Source organism: Oncorhynchus mykiss, chromosome 7 (assembly GCF_057628025.1).
Source record: "Oncorhynchus mykiss isolate SJ-2025 chromosome 7, ASM5762802v1, whole genome shotgun sequence".
Classification (NCBI taxonomy): Eukaryota; Metazoa; Chordata; class Actinopteri; order Salmoniformes; family Salmonidae; genus Oncorhynchus; species Oncorhynchus mykiss.
In genome coordinates this window covers 67,622,659-67,627,864 of record NC_143028.1, presented here as the reverse complement: position 1 = coordinate 67,627,864, position 5,206 = coordinate 67,622,659, and the positions used below count along the sequence as shown (strand labels likewise).

The 5,206-nt window shown below is 41.8% G+C and overlaps 1 protein-coding gene across 8 annotated transcripts in view; it reads left to right on the top strand.

Annotated features, from left to right (window-relative positions):
• The first annotated feature begins 965 nt into the window (after window positions 1–965).
• LOC110528463 (receptor-type tyrosine-protein phosphatase alpha) overlaps window positions 966–5,206 on the top strand; it is a 65,447-nt gene continuing 61,206 nt past the window's right edge. For 4 of the 8 annotated variants that reach the window (XM_090241820.1, XM_036984047.2, XM_036984045.2 and 1 more), the window contains exon 1: window positions 966–1,461. The gene's annotated coding sequence lies outside the window, so the exon portion shown is untranslated. The remainder of the gene's footprint in view (window positions 1,462–5,206) is intronic. The other 4 variants (XM_090241819.1, XM_036984046.2, XM_090241822.1 and 1 more) reach the window with 3 other exon arrangements.

Here is a 5,206-nt window from a genome sequence, read left to right as displayed (position 1 = left end):
CTCTGCTGTATAGAAAATCGGTCTTAACATAAGTGTTGTATTTGAGTGATGTTAGTGTAGACAGTAATGTAATTTATATTGCATAAATATTGAACTGCAACAGTGTGACGCTGGGTTTAAAATAGTTCTGAACCTCCAGTAAAATCAATATAAATCTTAAATATTTGAAGGTGATCTGGAAGTGAGTTCCAGAAATGACACCTTTTTAGAGAAAGGAAAAAAGCTGATTGGGCCATTGCTTTTTTTAGATCTCAGAACTTGTACATTTGGCAGAGAGATATTTGTAACCTAGTGGCTTTGGTAAAGCCTCGTGCAGCGTTTGGTCAACCAATGGTTGGTTGGTCCTCCCGAGTCCTAGACCAGTGGTTCCTAACTCCGGTCCTCGAGTACCCCCAACAGCACACGTTTTTTTGTTGTAGCGCTGGACAAACAACTGACTCAACTCATTGAGGGCCTGATGAGTAGGTGACAAGTTGAATCGGGTGTGCCTGTCTGGGACTGCAATAACAATGTGTACTATACTGTGCAGGCTTTTGTTCAAGCACTATACCTGACCTGATTCAACTAATCAATAAAACATCAAGTCTCAACACTATCACAACTGGCGGTGATTTGGAGTCCAATAAGGCGGTGCGCAATTGGCCCAGCGTCGTCTGTGTTTGTCCGGTGTAAGGCCATCGTTGTAAATAACAATTTGTTCTTAACTGACTTGACTCGTTAAATAAAAAAATATATACATTGATCAGTTGAATCGGGTGTGCTACTGCTGGGCTCAGTGGGCTGGAACAAAAGCCTTTAACCCAGGACCAGTGTTGGTGACCACCACTGGCCAATGTTGACAGAGGGCCAACTAAATTGGATCGTGTGCCCCGGCAGCCTATGGGAAATTAATAAACACGTCCAATATTCGACTTTGTGTATGTGACAGAAATGACTAGATGGTTGACTCGTGCTCTTCTGGATAGGGATGCTGTTTACTCCGTCTCGTGATGGTCCGCCAGATGTCGCAGTGGCACCGTGGAGGGAGGGGGAGGAGGGGCCTGGCCTGGCCTGGGAATTCTCTGTTTCCCATTCCTCCTATTGCAGACGCAACATGGCGGACTAGAAGAGGCGGCGACTCCCCTGGATGCAAGGAATAAACTGGGATTCACGTCCCCCTATGCCTCGAGGAAGACGGAGAGATACAAATGTGTTATAGAGACCTTCGGTAACATTGAGGAATGTTTGGGACCGTTCTAGTCACTCGTTAGGATAAACAGACTTGCGATCTTTTGCCTCCAAATTGTCTGTCCCAGATCGTTCCTATCACTGACACAGCAGCCCCCCCCCCTCTCCCCCTCTGCACACACTCTTGGTTACTGGAGTGTGGAGACGGGCCGGTGTTGAGAACGTGTGAAAAGGAAGAAAGGAATTTCACTACTGTAGATATTCAGGATTGTATTACACCAAACGGGAGTCGTGGTGAGTTTTGTTTTTATTCTGCTGTAAATTGTCACTAGTTACGGTGAAGCGTGTTTCATTAAGTTGTAATAATGTCTGGCTACTTGTCACACAAATAAGCACTTTTGGATTGTCCCTTATCATTATCACAGTTTAGTATTCCACGGCGAACATCGTTTCGGTGATGAGAGAGATACGGCGGAGAGGGAAGAGGTTGTTTTTGTATAACGTTCCATGGGTATCATGGGAGCGCACCCAATTATATGTTTGTAGCGACACGAACATTTACAGAATGAGCTTGGAGTAAGGGAGGAAACATTTTGCGAAGGGGGAGAGAGAATATGCCACAACATACATTTTAGATTTCCACAGTGTGAGCGTGTTCTGTGAACGCATAACGTTACATTGTTTCCATGTCGCATTGTTACAATCGGGGGGCCAGTGCGTTCTAACTGAAAAGTACATATTGATCAACGCTTTGTTGCTAAATGTTTAGAGATGGTGGGGGAGTAACCCGGGGCTGGGGTGGGGGGGATAGGGAGTTTAGTGGGAACACAGCCCAGGAATTAGGTCGCTTTAGACAGACAGGCCTTCAAATCACAGCACACATTTACATTTTTGTATATCACGTATACTGCTTTACTCTGCCTCGCTCTCCATTTCCTCTTCTGATACAAATTATTCTGGCTTGACTGGACCTTGAGGTTACTTAGTCTAGCCTAAATGTAGTTACGCAATATGAATCTTAACTAATTGTGCACTGGTGTCACAGCTGGTGACCCCCTTAACCCTGGTAATAACTATAATGTAAAGTATAAACATGGCTTGTGTCCCAGGCAGGCTGGTTTAAAAAGTTTGTTTCAGTGCAAGCCCTCAGTGTTTACATGCCGCACACTGTATAGTTGGTGTGCTGTGACAACTCCCTCAATGATTCTAATCAGTACAAGTTTATTAGCATGAAAGGAGTCATCAAGGAATATGTTCCACATTTTGTCTGGAGGCCACTTTCATTTGATGCCGTTTTTGATGCATCATTAGGCATGACTGAAAAAAAGGCTTGAGGCCCTAGTGCAACTTGAGTGTATATTTAATTGTCTTGTAGTGCTGAGCGATGAGTGCTTTTTGAGCTCGGTTTTGGTTCCACATTTTGTATTACATTATTAAGTGCATTATGTGGGTTGAATGGTGTAACAACACAGAATAACACAATTAATTAAATTCCCATGAGTTTCAAGTTTTAATGTCATGTGTACAAGTACAGTGAATGCCTTTCTTGCAAGCTTTAAACCCAAGGATGCAGTAATCAATGTTTTACTAAAAATAACATGAGGTAGAACAAAAACACAAGAAATAAGAACACGAGAAAGTAAGCTATGTACAGGGTCAGTTCCAATACCATATTTACAATTTGCAGGGATACTGGAGTGATAGAGGTAGATATGTATTGGGGTAAGGTGACTAGGCATCATGATGTACGATAAACAGAGTAGCGGCAGCGTAAATTAAGATTGTATGTGTGTAGAGTCAGTATAATTGTTTGTGTTGGAGTGTGCGTGAGTTTGTAGAGTCCTGTGCGTGTGCATAGAGACCGTGCAAGGTCCTGGATGGCGAGGAGCTCGGCCCCAGTGATGTACTGGGCTGTCCGCACCCCCCTCTGTAGTGCCATGTGACGGTAGTGACTGCCCATTATGCTTATCACTTATTAACCATAATTTATTCACTTTAATATAATACACTGAGTGTATAAAACATTAAGGACACCTGCTCTTCCATGACATAAACTGGCCAGGTGAAAGTGATGATCCCTTATTGATGTCACTTGTTAAATACACTTCAGTCAGTGTAGATGAAGGGTATGAGACGTGTTAAAGAAGGATTTCTAAGCCTTGAGACAATTGAGACATGGATTGTGTGTGTATGTATGCCATACAAAAGGTGAATGGGAAAGACAAAAAATGCATGTGCCTTTAAACGTGTAATGGTAGTAAGTCAAGAACTGCAATGCAGCTGGGGTTTTATGCTCAACAGTTTCCCATGTGTATCAAGAATGGTCCACCACCCAAAGGACATCCAGCCAACTTGACACAACTGTGGGAAGCATTGGAGTCAACATGGACCAGCATCTTTGTGGAATGCTTTTGACACCTTATAGAGAGAGTCCTTGCCCCAACGAATTGAGGCTGTCCTGAGGGCAACTAAATATTAGGAAGGTTTTATTAATGTTTTGTTGTGTATATTACTTTTGTTTTATTTGTTAACTTTATTTCATTCCAAGTCATCATCTCATCCCTATAGAGCTGCTGCCTATGCTCTCTGACAAATCACTATTTTAGTAATTCTTCAAAGTAAATAAGGCATACTTTTATGACTGTGGAATACCAACTATCAGTCACTTAGATCATGTATTTTCAAGTAGAGGCACATTCTATGTATAGGCCTATGTCCGACACATAAAATATGGCCTGCTGCACATAGCCTAGCCTGGACCTTTTATTATCAAAGCTACATGTATGCTCACTGTCAGCCTCAGCCGGGAACATGGATAACATTCTCAACAGCTTGCACAAGGGAAGAAACTAGTATTTGGGTCAAGATGGAAGTAGGCCTATGGCAGTGTTTGGCGTGCCTTCATAAGTGAACTGAGCTGTGTGCAGCTGTGTCCACCTGGAGCGTGACTCGTCATGTCTCTGGACTGCTTCAGGTTGCATTCCCCTGCTCAGAGGTTTCATCCATCAACCAATGGTTGCGTGCCACATCATCGACTGACAGTTTGCTATAACATGACGTGGTTAGCTGATCCTTAAAATACCTATCCAGACATTGTAAGATCTGGCATGCATTAGCAACACCTGGGCAGAGGAACACACCCTCCAAAAACTATTTTTATTTAGAATAAGGCCCATATTAGAAAAAATTCTCTGCACATTTATCGATATGCCAAATCAAACTTTATTTGTCACATGTACTGAATACAACATGTGTAGACTACCGTAAAATGCTTACTTACAAACCCTTAACCAATAGTGCAGTTCAAGAAGAGTTAAGAAAATATTTACCAAATAAACTAAAGTAAAAAATAATAAATTAACACAATAACGAGGCTATATACAGGGGGTGTGAAACAATGCCTAATTTATCTTAACCATTACAGATAACAATCTAAATAGCTAAATTGCCCCTTGTATATTCTGGCAATAAAAAAATAAGTTCCATTTTAAGATTTAATTTATTGAAATCGTAATATCAACTGGTTATATTATATTGTGGAACCTCAGTAGTGGTACTTTCTCGTAGAAGAAGCCAATGGCTCAGGGCTCTGCGCTAACCTTTTTTACATGGAGCATGTGTGTGCCTAAGATAAACATTTTTCGTTGCTCCTAACTTTTTGAGGTGTTAGAGCCAGAATCCATCATTTTTCTAGGTGCCCCCCCCCCCCCCCCCCCCCCCAAAAAAAAAAATCCAGGTGAAAATATTTAGGCACATATTCGAGTAAAATGGTCGCACTGGAAAGCCCTACTATGGCTGTGCAATGGCATAGCCTTGTTTTGTTAATTTAATAGACAAGATGCTCTTATTTCCTGAGCCCTTATCACAGTCAAGACACACCTATTTTAAAGTAAAAAAAACATGCTATAATAGAACAGAATCAAATGTAACAGTGCGAAGTGAAGCGCATCTTGCCTCTGGAACAGTTATTCTCAGTGTTATCATTTGAAACTTGGGTCAATTTAGTGAGTTGAATTGCAATTTTCTTCAGGGTTATAAA